Consider the following 15,789-nt stretch of genomic DNA (forward strand, 5'->3'; position numbering starts at 1 on the left):
TACAAAACGCATGGACTTTTATTCATAGAAGATATGAATTCTTGAAACTTCTTAAAAGTAAGGATTATGACACCTATTCTCTAGCCAGGTTTTCTGATATAAAGAATGAAACTTTAGTCTGAGCAGTAAATAAGGTAATTTGAAAGAAGTAAGTTTGAACCTCTAATCTGGAGAATGTTTAGTCAGTTTGCCTCTTTCCACTTTTGTTTTCTGATATTATTCAAAGTAGAGGTACTTATTTTTCTTATATTATGCATTAATTCACCATACCTGAATCAGCCATTTGGAGATTTCACTTAAATTCTTTTTTAAAAAATATTATTTTAGTTGTAGGTGGACACACAGTATCTATTTCATTTTTATGTAGTGCTGAGGATTGAACCCAATGCCTCACGCATGCTAGGTGAGCAGTCTACCACTGAGCCACAACCTCAGCCCTTTATTTTAATTTTTAATATAGTTTATTCCAGGCTTTTTTTAATTTTAAAATTTGTTTTAATTAGCTATACATGACAGAAGAATGCATTTATGCACTTTGATATACATAGTGGGATATAATTTCTCATTTTTCTTAGTGTACATATTGTAGAAACATATATCTCATGCAATCACATATACATAAAGTAATAATGTCTGTTTCATTCTATGATTCTTCCTATCGCCACATCACCTTCTCTCCTCTCCCCTCTCTTCACTTCCCTCTACCTAATTTAAGGTAATGCTATTCTTCTCTAGTGCCTCCCATCTTATTGTGAATTAGCATCCAGGTATTGGAGAAAGCATTTGGCCTTTGATTTTTCGGGGTTGGCTTATTTCTCTTAGCATGATATTCTCCAACTCCATCCATTTACTAGCAAATGCCATAATTTCATTCTTCTTTAAAGCTGAGTAATAATCCATTATATATATATATATATATATATATATATATATATATATATATATATATATATCACATTTTCTTTACCCATTCATCTATTGAAGAACACCTAGATTAGTTCCATACTTTAGCTATTGTGAATTGAGCTTCTATAAACATTGACATGGCTGCATTACTCTAATATGCAGATTTTAAGTCCTTTGGGTATAAACTGAGGAGTGGGATAACTGGGTCAAATGGTGGTTCCCTTCCAAGTTTTCTGAAGAATCTCCATACTGCTTTCCATCATGGTTGTACCAATTTTCAGTCCCACCAACAATATTTGAGTATACCTTTTTCCCCACATCCTCGTCAACATTTATTGTTACCGTATTCTTGATGATTGCCATTCTATTCAGGGCTTTTCTGATGGCCAAATAAGATAAGTAAATTTAAAAATGCATTTATAAGGTTTAAATGACAAGACAGCAGTTATGTATGATAAATATTAATAATTATATGTACTATGATGTTCAGTAACACACGGTAGAAATTATGAGGGTTCAGAGAAGACTGAATTTGAGTTTGATCTTGAGTGAGTATAGGATTTATACTGGCAGAGATAGAATTTCTTAAAAGTAGGGAATAGCACAGCCTAATAGAATGGAGATAAGTTAAAGAATCAGAAGTTCAATCAAATGCAAGTGACTTTTAAAACATTGAGATTTCTTCTGTTAAATTCCTCCATTAAAGTAATCTATTTCTACTATTTAGCCTGTTGTAAAATCAACTGATTCATTTGAAATGCTAGCACTTAGTGGTTTTTCAGGTAACCTAAACCTCTCACAAGAATGCTAAAGGGATCTCATGGAATCTGTCTTATGGACCTGCAGTTTGTAATAGAGTGCTTCATTAGTGGGAGATCATTTTTATGTTATCTCAAAGGATGTAAGAGAGAAGCTAACTACTATAATACTTTTTATTTTTATGGCATATTTGCTCTTACTATTATATCTGTTGGAATAATTTTCCCCCTAAAATAAAGATGGGAAATATTTAGTTAGTAATGATAGTAGCTTTCACTTTCTACTGAGTGCTTTTTATGTACCAAATATTTTCTTGGGATATTTTAAGTATATTATCTTTTTTCTTAAATAGCTCTGTAAAATAAGGCATTATAACTTATTTTACAAAAAAGGAAGCTTAAACTCAGAAAAATTAATTAAATAAGCTTAAGAGTGCATAACTAGAGACTGACGTAGTAGTCTGGATTTGAACTTATCTTGTCTGACTTAAAAGCCAAGAATATTTGTAGTTTATTCACTGCTTCTACTTTTAGTGTATAGTTGGCATTATTAAAATATGATGTACAGTTTTAGAATCCATTTTTACAAAGCCCATTGTGTATTATTTTCTAAAAGGACTTTGCCTGGCTTGGTTATAGTCTAAATATCCCCATTTTTCTTAGTAATGCTCTAAATAGGTCTAAATTCTTTATCCTTAAGGCAATGGTTTTTAAATGGAAGAGGTTTTTTTTTTAATGAAATCCCTGTACAAACAAAATTTTATGTGAATATCAAATAAATAAAATGGAAAAGTGTTTTTTTGTCAGACATGCCCAATATATTCCCTAAAATGACCCCATTAAATTCTGGGGAACATAGTATGAAAATCCTTATACTAACTCCCTGCATTATGTGCCCTTTCATATGAATGAGTAAAATATTATTCAAACTTAGTTGTTTCCACTTTGTACATGGCAATAAGTGGTGAAAATCACCTAAAGCTGTCAGTAGACCACTCTTCAGTTTGTTAGGTGAGAAAAGAGCTAACATTGCAGTAGACATTTTAAGTTGCTAAATAAAAAAGCATAAGAGGGTATCAATTTTTGGAACAAAAAAAAGTTATTGTCAGATTTTCTTTCTTTTTTTTTAACAAATTCTAACACATTTAAGTATCCAAACGTAATTTACTTCTGGGAACTTGGTTCAGTGTTTTCTGCTTTAAAATTTTTGGTCTGGCTTCTTTTATAATAGCAGTTTATGTATTTCTGTTTGAAGCCACATTTAGAATTTCTTGCATAGAAAGGCTATTTTACAAATTATCTTAATTCTTGGAGTTTATAATAAATGTTTATACTATTTCTGTATATGCCCTGAGTTTGGATCACTTAATTTTTGTTGTTATTTGTGTGATATGGTAATTAATTATATTATCTGTAAATTAACTCCAAAGTATTTGTACTTAGTTATGAGTAGTATTCTAGGTGTTCTAAAATATTTTTTCCACTGTTTAAATCATTGTAGGTGTGAATGAAAGTTCATTTTTATCAAAACATCCTTCTGCTTCTGAAGTAAACAGTGCTAATCCAAAAAAGCCTAAGCCCTGTGAGGTTGATTCTGGAACAAATTCTCCAGCTGAATTCCCTTCAGTTAAACCTCCTTCACTGACATCTTCCCAGGCTATGCCATCAAAAGGTAAATATAAAATCTGACATTCTATACTATAAAAATTACTATAGTATTTATACATAAATTTTAGAAATTATTATAAATTTTGAAACTATTAGTGATTATTTAATGTTCAAAAGTGATGAGTTTTGAATCATAAATGTTCTGAATTTATTTTAGGTGCAAACACCTCATCAAATCAATCTAAAAATGGAACACCTTTTCCAAGAGCTTGTCCAAAGTGCAATATTCATTTCAATCTTTTGGATCCTTTGAAAAATCACATGAAGGTAAAACTTTCAGAATTTAATTTTTATAAAGGTTGAAGCCAGGCATGGTGGCACATGATTATATTTGCAACTACTTGGGAAGATGAGGATAGAGGATTACAAGTTCAAGGCCAGTCGGGCAACATAGTGAGACTCCCCCTCTCAAAAAGGAATTTTTTGAGATTTACAGTCACTATGGTCTATCTCAATATTTAGATAAGAAATCTTCTCATAATGGAATTTCTATTTAGCTTAGATAAAAATCTGCTTTCATAGTAATTATGTAAGACTGGCATTCCTTAATCATCAGATTTAAGAAATTAAGTTCATATATTTATAATGGATGCTTATTCTTATTTTATTTTAAAAAATCAATATTTTATTGGTCACATTGTTTTTCAAATTTAGAAAACATTTGTTTAATTTTTTAATAACTTAGAAATTTTGTTACCTTATTTTCATAATCGCCAACATGTACATGCCATATTACATATGAAAATCTGAGTTTTTACATTTTAATTTTTAAATGTCAGACATAAACTTCAAATGGTGAAGTGTTTCATATGAAATAATTGTTTTAACACACAGTTCAGAGCATAGTTTATATAATTCTCTTGAACTAGTTTGAGCATTTTATTATTTTAGGAGGCTCTGAAATTCAGATTTTAAGGAATTTTTTAGATTATATAAGAAAAAGAAGGGTTCTGTTGCAAAGAAGTAAGGAAAAGTTCTTGCTCACTATTTCAACGGTACACAACTTTTTTGTCGCATTTTACAAAAAAAAGAAAGAAAGAAAAAAGCAAGGGATCCTTTTAAATTTTTAAATACAGGCTCTTTATTAATGTACAGACTATATTTGATCTATACCACTTCCAGCTCTAGTAGTAGTGTAGTGTAGCCTCTAATCACTTCAATTTAGTGCTTAGGTTCTATATGAAACTATTCCCCTGTGAGTATTTTCAATTTCCTCTTCTTTATAATGTTTTGGTGGGACACCTGATGTTTTTTATGTTTTGCATTATAGGTGGAGAGGACAAAAAAAAAAAGACTACATTCAGTCCTCCCGGCAACTGATCAGACTTTAATCTTGTAGTTATTCTTTTGAAATTTTTAATTTTTAAATTTATAATTATTAATATGTCCTTATTGTACAAATTAAGAAGTTTCATTGTGATGTTTCAATGCATGTATATATATATATTGTGCTTTGATCATATCCATCCACTCTCCTACCCTCTCTTGTCCTTCCTTTCTGACCGCTACCTTTTGTCCCTTTTCTCTTCCTTAAGAATGTCTTTCATATTTCCAGGTTATCTTTATGTATTTTGGGCAGTACTGGAGACTTGACTGGACCCAGGGCTTTGTGCATGCTAGGCTCTACCACTGTGCTACATCTTAGCTATTTTTTTAAGTTTCCACTTATGAGAAAAAAAATATAATGCTTGTTCTCTTAATTATTTTGCTTAATATGGTGTCCTCCAATTTCATCTTTTTTTTTCTGCACATGACGTGATTTCATTCATTTTTATGGCTGAAAAATATATACCGTTTTTCTTTATCCCACTCATATGTCGATCAGCAACTAGTCTAATTCCATAGCTTGGCTATTGTGAATAGTACTGTAGTAAAAACGGATATGTAGGTATCTCTTGTATGCTGACTTAATTTCCTTTGGATAATAATAATATACCCAGAATTGATAAACTTGAATCACATGATAGTTCCATTTTTAATTTTTTAAAAATATTTTGAGGAACCTTCATACCCATTTTTATAGTGTCTATATGTACTGTTATATTCCCACAAGAGTATAAGAGGTTTTTTTTTTCTTCCATTTCTTTGCAAGCATTTTTGGATTTTTTTTTTGATAATAGCATTCTAAGGTAAGATAGAATCTCAATGTAGTTTTGATTTGTAGTTCCCTGATGGATGAAGATATTGAATATTTTTTCATGTATTTATGGCCATTTGTATTTCTTTAGAGAAGTGTCTGTGTAGATAATTTGCCCATTCTAAAATTTAGATTACTTTACTTGTTCTTTTGTTGTTAAGTTTTTTGAGTTCTTTATATGTCCTGGATATTAATAATTTGTTAGATGAGTAGTTGGCAAAGTTTTCTCCCATTCTATAGGCTGTCTTTTCATTCTGTTGTTCCCTTGCACTGCAAAAGCATTTTAGTTTAATATCATCCCATTTGTCAGTTCTTGCTTTTGTTCCCTGAGTTATTGAAGTCCTATTCAGGCAATCAACGATTGCTTGTATCAGTATCTTGAAATTTTTCCCCTATGTTTTCTTCTAGTAGTTTCAGAGTTTCAGGTCTTACATTAAAGTCTTTGATCCATCCATCTTGACTTTATTTTTGTTCAGGATGTAAGATAGGGTCTGGTATTTTCAGTCTTTTATAAGTGAATATCCAGTTTTCTATCCAGTTTGAAAAGGTTTCTTTTTTCTGATATGTTTTTGACACCTTTGTCAAGAATCTGTTGGCTCTAGATTTGTGGCTTTATTCTTGTTTTTCTATTCTATTCATAGCCTTCATGTCTGTTTTTACGTCAGTACATATCTTTGTTACTATAGCTGTGTAGTGTATTTTTAAGTCAGGTATTGTGATGGCTCCTACATTGTGCATTCTGCTGAGGATTGCTTTGACTATTCTAGGTATTTTATGATTCCATACAAATTTTAGAATTTTTTTCAAGTTCTATGAATAATGTCATTGATATTTTCATAAGGATTGCATGGTACATGTAGATCACTTTTGGTGTTATAGCCATTTAAATTATATTCTCCTAATATGAACATGGGAAGCCTTCCCATGTTCCATTAGTTTTTTCTTTTTTTCCTCAAGTTCTTTATGTTTATACCTCTTTGGGGGTCATTTTTATTACAGAAGTCTTTCACAGTTCTGGTTTTATTTATTCCTAGGTATTTTAGTTTTTGTTTTCTGAGACTACTGTGAATAGGATTGCTTTTTGATTTCTTTCTCAGTGAGTTTGATATTGGTGTCTAGAAAAGCTACTGATTTTTGTGTGTGCATTTTGTAAAATCTTACAAATCTGCTGAATTTGTCAGTTCTCAGAGTATTTTGGTGGAGTCTAGGATTTTCTGAATATAGAATTGTGTCTGTAATCAAGGGATACATTAACTTCCTCCTATCCTATCTTTATCCCTTTTATTTCTTTCTGTTGCCTGATTGGCCTGGCTAAGGTTTTAAGTACTACTATATTGAATAAGAGTGGTGGAACATGTATGAAGGCACGAATTGGTGTCAATACACTTTATATATAACCAGAGGTATGAAAAAGTGTACTCTATATGTGTAATATGAATTGTAAGGCATTCCACTGTCATTTATAAAAAAATTGTAATGCATTTCACTGTCGTATTTATAAAAAATTATAATTGTAATGCATTCCACTGTCATATTCAATTAAAAAAAAGATTGGTGAGAATAGTTATACTTGTCTTATTGCTGAGTTCATTTATTTATTTATTTTAGTGTTTATTTTTTAGTTGTAGCTGAACACAATACCTCTATTTTATTTATTCATTTTTACATGGTGCTGAGGATCAAACCCAGTGCCCTGCATGCACTATGCGAGCGTTCTACTGCTGAGCCACAACTCCAGGTCCTTGTTGCTGAGTTTAGAAGGGACACTTTCAATTTTTCTGTATTCAGTATGATGTTGGCTATGGGTGTGTTATATATATCCTTTATTATGTTAAAGTATGATTGTGTTATATATAGTTTATTCAGAGCATTTTATTATGAAGCTTTACTGAATTTTATCGAAGGTTTTTTTCTCTTATCTATGAGATCAAGTTTTTTATCCTCTATTAATTTTTGTATTAATGTGCTATATTACATTTATTGAATTGTGTGTGTTAAACCATCCTTGCATCCCTTTCATGAAGCCAACTTGTGGACAAGCTTTTTAATGTGCCATTGAATTTGATTTGTATTTTATTGAGGATTTTCCATTTATTTGCATTTATGTTTATCAAGGATATTAGTATATAGTTTTCTCCTTTTTGTTGTGTCATTATCAGGTCTTGGTTGCAGGGTAATTCTAGCTTGGTAAGCTGAGTTTGGAAACATTTTCTTCCTTTTTTTTCTAAATAGCTTAAGAAGCATTGCTGTTCTTTAAAAGTCTGGTAAATTTCAGCATTGAATCTGTCTAGGCGTGGGCTTTTCCTTGTTTGGAGACTTTTCTCCTGCTTCAGTCACATTGCTCATTACTGATCTAATTGGATTTTTAAAATATGTGTTCAGAATCTCCTCCATTTCTTCTAGATATTCCATTTTTTTTGGGTATGTAGTTTTCCCAGATTTTCCCGAAGGATCTTATGATTGTTGTCTTTTGTAGTATACCTTTTTCATCTCTATTTTTGTTAATTTGGGTCTTCTCTTTCTTTTGGTTAAATTTGGTAAAAGTTTTTCAATTTTATTTTTCTTTTCAAAGAAACAGCTCTTTGTTTCATTTATTTTTTCTTTTCTTTTTTTGGTACCAGGGATTGAACTCATGGGCACTCAATCACTGAGCCATATCCCTAGCCCTGTTTTGTATTTTCTTTAGAGACAGGGTCTCACTGTTGCTGAGGCTGGCTTTGAACTTGTGATGCTCCTGCCTCAGCCTCCCACGCCACTGGGGTTATAGGTGTAAGCCTCTGCACCTGGCCCCTTAGTTTATTCTTGTTTTTCAAAGACCTTGAGATTTATCTTAGGTTATTATTTGGGATCTCCTCCCCCTACCTCCCTCAATATAGCCATTCATATCTATAAACTTCCCCCAAAGTACTGTTTTCACTGTATCCCACAGGTTCTACTATATTATGTTTTCATTTTTATTTGATTCTTGGAATTTTTAAATTTCCTTCCTGATTTTTTCCATAACCTACTGTTTGTTCACCAGTGTATTTTTAGTCTCAATGTTTTGATATAATTACTGCAGTTTTTCTTGTTACAAATTTCTGGTTTCATTCCATCATGATACAATATGATACAAGTAATCATTTCAGTTTTTCTGAATTAGTTAACTCTTGCTTTATGGTCAGAAATATGATCTATTGTGTAAAAAGTTTCATGCACTGATGAAAAGAATACACATTTTGCAGCCCTTAGATGTATATGTCTGTTAAGTTATTTGAACTATGGTATAATTCACCCCTGATGATTTTTTGGTTGATTTTATTTGGTCTGTAGGGTGAAAGTGGGAACTGCAGTTACTCATTATTAGGGCCATCTCTCCCTTTGTGTCCTGTGGTGTTTTATAAAATTGGTGCTCTTATGTTTCGTTCATATGTTTGTAATTGTTAATGTGTCTTGATGAATAATTTCCTTTATCAATATGTAATGACCTCCTTTGTTTTTTCTGTTTTGTCATCTGTGAGTATAGCTATTGCTGCTTGCTTTTGGATTTGGTTTGCTTACAGTATCATTTTCCATCCTTTCACTTTCAGTTTGTGTATGTTGTTGCCAGTGAGTTTTTTAGAATGTATATTATTTGGTCTTCTTTTTTAATCTAATGAGCTAATCTGCACCTTTTAATTGAAGAATTAAGACCATTTATGTTGAGAATTCTTATTAAAAGGTGCGTGTGCACTTTTTTCTTGTTATTCTGTAATTTTTAAAATTACTTTATTTGTGCCAAAGATTGAACTCAGGGGCATTCAACCACTGAGTCATATCCCAAGCCCTGTTTGTATTTTATTAGAGACAGAGTCTCACTGATTTGCTTAGGGTCTTGGAAAGTTGCTAAACCTGACTTTGAACACACAACCCTCCTGCCTCAGGCTGCCCAGGTGCTGGGATTACAGGCATGTGCCACCATACATGGCTAAAGTTTTTTTTTCTTTTTTTTTTTTTAGAGAGAGAGAGAGAGAGAGAGAGAGAGAGAGAGAGAGAGAGAGAGAGAGAGAATTTTTTTATATTTATTTTTTAGTTTTTGGAGGACACACCATCTTTGTATGTGGTGCTGAGGATGGAACCCGGGCCGAACGCATGCTAGGCGAGCGTGCTACTGCTTGAGCCACATCCCCAGCCGAGGCTGAAGTTTTTTCCTAGTTGTTTTGAATGTTCTATGTTGTGTCTTGCTCTTTTATTGATCTTAGAAATTTGATGATTTTATTAATACTGTTTGGTTCTCTCCTTTTTTTTTCTTATTAGCTGTTCTAATCTCGTCTACTGAAATTTATTTTTTCCCGTGTCATTATTTTTGTGTTAGTCTTTCTTCCTCACTTCTGTGTAGAATTCCCTTATGTATATTCTATAATGCTGATTTAGTGGTCAGGAATTCCTTTAATGTATGCTTATCATGAAAGTTCTTTATTTTTCCTTTGATTTGGGAAACTTTGCTGGGTATGGTAATTGAGTTTGACATTTATTTTTTTTTAGGCCTTGAAATACATCATTCCTTGCCCTTCTGGCCTTTTTGAGTTTCTTCTGAGAAATCCACTGTTACTCTAATGTCTTTGTCTTAAAATATGACTTGACCCTTCTTTTTTGCAGCTTTATAAATATTTTTTGTTAGGTACTTTTGGGAGTTTAAATATAATATGTTGTGGGTAAGCTTTTTTTTTCTTTTCTTTTTTCTTTTTGTTATGTCTACTTGGGTTTTTTTTTTTTTGTTTTATTTTGTTTTGTTTTGATACGGGGGATTGAACTCAGAGTCACTCAACCACTGAGCCACACCCCCAGCCCAATTTTGTATTTTATTAGAGATAGGGTCTCACTGAGTTGCTTAGTGCCTTGGCAGTTGCTGATTCTGGCTTTGAACTCATGATCCTCCAATCTCAGCCTCCCAAGTTGCTGGGATTACAGGCAAGCACCATGGCGCTTGGCTAGTTGGGGCTCTGTATGTCTCTTTGACCTGGATATCCATGTCTTTTCCAGGATTTGGGAAGCTATCTTCTGACATTTCCCTGAATAGACTTTCTATGCCTTCAATCTGTAGCTCTTCTCCCTCATCCTTTCTGATCATACCTGTGTTTGGTTCTTTAATGGTATCCTAGAGATCTTGTATATTATGTTCATTTTTACTGATTTTTTAAAATTAGTTTCTGAATCTGATAACTCCTCAACTTTTTCTTTAAGTCTTGTTATTCTTTCTTTTGGTCTATCTAATGTTTTGGTGGGGCTTTCAAGTGAGTTTTTAATAATCTGACTTATTGAGCTTTTCATTTCCAAGAATTCTGGTTGGTTCTGTTTCAAAATCCCTGTCTATCAAATTTCTCATTCATATCCTGCATTGGTTTCCTTAATTCATTCAGCTCTTATATCCTCTTGGAATTCATTGAACTGTTTTTTAAAAAAATTATTCTTTTAATTTCTCTGTCAAGTAGTTCATCTACTTTTATATCTTTGGATTACAGATTTATTAGAGATTTATAAACCTCAGGAGCTATTCTACTGCCTTGTGCTTTCATATTTCTTGTGTTTCTATGTTGAGATTTGCTCATGCACTGGGATGGATATCTTTCACTCTTTTCCACTATTTCTTGGTGAGCCCTGGGTTACTGGGTTTCTATTTAGTATTGAATTTAATTCAATTTGTACTTCCTTGTGTACTTTCCTGTGGCTTCTTTAGCTGTGGTTAAAGATTTTTACACAATATATAATATGTCAGAGCCTAAGTGATTTATTTTCTTTATAGGACTTGCAAGAGGGTAGTCTGTCTGGTATTTCAGGCAATTTTGCTATAGACAGCAATAGATATAGAGTGTACCATCTGTGATTACTCCTATAGTGGGAATTGAAGCCCCTATCAGGTATGTGTTGGGGGTTTCCTCTGGGCTTTGTTGATCTTGGTTGTTAACTTGGAAGCAGTTCTGCTACTGGCTGTTCCAATTGTGGTGATGTTCTGGAGCCTTTATCTTTTGTTTAGACATTCAGGGCATCTCTAGTTGTTTCATGGGGAGAAACAATGGCCAGTTACAGCTCCCTCCACTGTCACACTCACCTCCAACCCTATCAGCAATATGCTGTCTGATAGGGTATGGGAATGACAGATATTGAGGCACCATATACCATACTTATGGTGCCTATAACAGTTATGCTATTTCTTCTGTTCTTGTTATAGTAGTGAGGGTTCCCAAGAGGGACTTCAGATTCACCCACCTTGCCATGCTTGCTTGGGGACAGGTTATAGTCTGTGGGCTTTTATTCCTCCTATTCCCTAAGTTGAAGTATCTGCCAAGGTTAAAGTGTGGCCCAAGCAAGGCATAATTCCCCTCAGCTGGGTTGGGAGTGTAGCTCAGTGGCAGAGCACCCAGCTGATGTGTTCAACACAATCAGACTCAATCTCAATCACTGAAAAAAAAGAAGAGGAACAAAGAAGAAAGAAAAAATGAGATAGATAAATAAAGTAAAATCCAAAAACTAAAAACAGTAATACCACAACAAATGAAAAGAAAGAAGAAAAATAATATTAAATAACAAACAGTTAAATAATAAAAATAGAATTAATCAAAGGGATAAAATATAGTTGGAGAAAAGTAAAATAGAAAAGGGAGAAAGGAAGAGAAGAAAAATATTTCATATTAAAAAGAGGAGAAAAATACAGGCATGGTGGCACATGCCTGTAATACCAGTGACTTGGGAGGCAGAGGTAGGAGGACCAAGAGTTCAAAGCCAGCTTCAGCAATTTAGCAAGGCACTAAGTAACTCAGTAAGACCTTGTCTCTAAATAAAACACAAACAAGGGCTGGGAATGTGGCTAAGGGGTAGAGTGTCCCCGAATTCAATCCCCAATATCAAAAAAATAAGAGGAAAAAAGGGAAATAAGCACAAAACAGCACATAAAAATAAGAACAACAACAAAAACTTAAGCCAGGTGTGGTGGTATATGCCTGTAATCCCAGTTCTTCAGGAAGTTGAGGCAGGAGGATCACAGGTTCAAAGCCAGTATTGAAGAGAACCTGTCTGAAAAACTGAAAAGGGTTGGGGATGTAGTGCAGTTTTGAAAGTACCCCTGAGTTAAAAAAAAAAAAAGTAAAACTATAAATAAAAAAATGAAAATTTTCTTTTCCCTCGAGTGCCCAAGTGAGCAGGAAGGATAGAAACTCTTTGACTGTGCTGATCAGAGAATTTCTTTGTCTTTAGTCTGTGTGCTGCTTGGACAGAGAAAAGACTGGGGCTTACTCCTTTCTTTGGTACTAGTCAGTTGACTGATGGTAGCAATTTGTGGCTTGATTCAGTTGGAATACCTCTCAGCTGCTTTGTTCACCAGAATGAGCTAGTGTGGAATGCAGAGTTCCCTAGAAACAAATTCTCTCTGGAGCTATTTGTGTTATGCACTTCTAGAGCAGAGCTGATGCTGACATCATGGCATGTCAGAATGTGGAACTCCCCAAATCTTCTCTTCAGAGCTTAGTACTTGGAGGGTAGAGCTAATAGTAGCTCTGTGGAGTGTCCCTGTATGCTCCCCCCCCAAGGATGGAGAGAGGATATAGAGTCTCAAAGATCTGTGGTGGAAGGGATGGTGGTGAGTTCTGCATAATCCACAGTCCATTTTTCTGGTGTTTCCAGTCCTGGCTACATGTGACTGCTCATTCCCCAGACTCTGAGAGCTGCATCTGGCAAAATGCCAGGTTTAATGAGAAGCACCATCTGTTACTACATATGCTGATTTCTAAAGCAGTAAGTAACCTCAGACAATAGGACCTTTCTAAGATGGCTCCAAATTATAAAACTGAGAATATGCAAAGAAGTACAGGTGTCTTCTACAGAGCCAATTCAACATGCAAACTGTACTGTTGTTTGCTTAGCCTATATTTCTGCAGGAGGCTGGATCCTGTGCCAGTCATGTTTGTTGGGACTCTGTTTCTTCTCTACCTCTGGGGCATACTTCCCTGGGATTGGCACTGGTGCATTGTGTTTCATTCTGTCTTCCACAGTCGATTTTATTTGGGCTTCTCCAAGTCTCTATCCACAGTTGAAACCTGGTATTTTCTCATAGTCATTCATCTCAGTGAGCAACTATGTTACAGTTATTTTAATTTGGTTTCAAGGAGATGCAGGCAAGTGTATAATGCCTCTAATCTACCATTATTGGAAGATCTCTTGCTACTATGTTCTCTTAGTCATATTTATTTATTTATTTATTTATTTATTTATTTATTTATTTATACTAGGTAGCAAAGTCACATTATTAAAAATTAAAAATAGGAAGGTGTGTATGGGAAGAATCTTTACCTCAGACTCTTATGACCTGGTTGCCAGTTTTATATCCTTCCTGATTTTCTTTTCACATATAGAAGTAGGCATGAATGTTCTTATTTCCCCTCTATTTTGCATACAGTCTGTATACAAAATAGAATCAGTTAAACATGCAAAACGTACACATTTCTGGGCCTGGAGAGATTGGCAACCTTATTCCATGTGTGACTTTTACATGTTATAGCATTATTTGTGATTACTTGTACTGGAAATAACCAAAATATTAAAAGATTTATGTAATGGAACACTGTAACATTTTATGAAAGGAGGGTATCTCTATGATAGATAAAATGGGACAATGTGTAAGAAATACTATTTAACTAAATTGAACGCAATTGAATAATGTATGTGTTTATAATAATGAAGTCTCAAAGCATAGTCACAAATCTAGGAAGGAAATGTTTAAAACTGGAGAGTTTCAGGCACAGAAAGACAAATACTACATGATCTCAGTCAGTGGGCAGTTTTAAAAAGTTGATCTCATAGAAATCAAATAGACTAGAGGTCATCAGAGATGGGGACAAGTAGAGGGGGAAGGGAATAGAAATTGGTTGGTCACCAGGTACAGTGTTATAGTTTGATAGGCACAGCAAATTCTTATGTTCTATGGCATAATAGGGTGAGTATAATTAACAGTAATGCATTCTATATCTCATATTAGAAGAGGATTTTGATTGTGTTCACACAATTGCATCATAAAAATGTAAAAATCACATTGTTTCAAAAATGTATAAATATAATGTGTTGATCATAAAAATTAAAAAATAAAAAACTGGGGACTTTTTTTTACTTTGTAGCTTTTATATTTTTATATTTTAGTTAAAATTTAATATAATTTCCATAAAATAATGTAATTTTTAGATCAATAATTTAAAAAAACTTAAATAGAAGTTTTTGATAAATCAAAGTTCATTATATCACAGTTAATGTTTTTTTCAATGGAAAAATATTAAAATATCCTATAATAATTTATTTGATTCCATGTGTCAAACATAAAACTAAGCTTTGAATAAATACATTATTTCATTTATTCTTTAGGAATTTCTTAAAGTTAGACATTTTTCTCATTGCATTATTAGTTAATTGGTATTCTAACCATACCTCTTATAGTAAAGCCCAAGTGCTGATGAATACTTTTTTTTCTTTAGCAAAAATGTCTGTAGGTTGTTTTCTTTACTATTAGGTAGAAATTTGAAAATACGTGTATGATATAGTAAGATATACTATAGATAGTGAGGTACACTAAAAATAATAAGTAAATTATTTGCTTGTCATATAAACTTTTTCAGAGTATTCATTATAATTTTAGTCTTTAGTGAGGTACACTAAAAATAATAAGTAAATTATTTGCTTGTCATATAAACTTTTTCAGAGTATTCATTATAATTTTAGTCTTTATTTACATTAATTTTGACTGGTACATAAAGCATAAAATTTTTCGTATTAATGGGGTACGATGCTTTGATATGTGTCCATTGTTTAATGTTTTACTCTGCAAACACTTATCAATTCTTTATGGTGAAAACTTTAAATTTTCTGGCTTTTTTTTTTTAAATTTTAGCTGTAGGTGGACACAATGTCTTTATTTTTATTTATTTATTTTTATGTGGTGCTGAGGATTGAACCCAGTGCCTCACCCGCACCAGGTGAGCACTCTACCACTGATCCATAATCCCCACTCCCTTTTTCTGGCTTTTTAAAGTGTACAGTGCATTATTGTTATCTATAGACACCCTACTATGTAATAATAGCATACCAGAACTTGTATTCCTATCTAACTGTAGTTTAGTATCCACTGATAAAACTTTTTACATATCCTTATCTTCACTTATTCTGTCCTAGATATATAATCACATCTCAATCCATATCTTTCATTACTTAGCTGATATTTGTGATACAGAAGAATCTAGCTTTCATAACTGTATCATGAATGTATCCTTAACATTTTAAAATGTTCAAAAAGTGTTTTGTTTTTGATTCTAGTGTTCAGTGTTT

At 32.9% G+C, this 15,789-nt stretch overlaps 1 pseudogene; it reads left to right on the forward strand.

Annotated features, from left to right (window-relative positions):
- LOC143386181 (axin interactor, dorsalization-associated protein-like) overlaps positions 1 to 15,789 on the forward strand; it is an 83,125-nt pseudogene that overhangs the window by 13,963 nt on the left and 53,373 nt on the right.

This window comes from Callospermophilus lateralis, unplaced genomic scaffold (genome assembly GCF_048772815.1).
Source record: "Callospermophilus lateralis isolate mCalLat2 unplaced genomic scaffold, mCalLat2.hap1 Scaffold_98, whole genome shotgun sequence".
Classification (NCBI taxonomy): Eukaryota; Metazoa; Chordata; class Mammalia; order Rodentia; family Sciuridae; genus Callospermophilus; species Callospermophilus lateralis.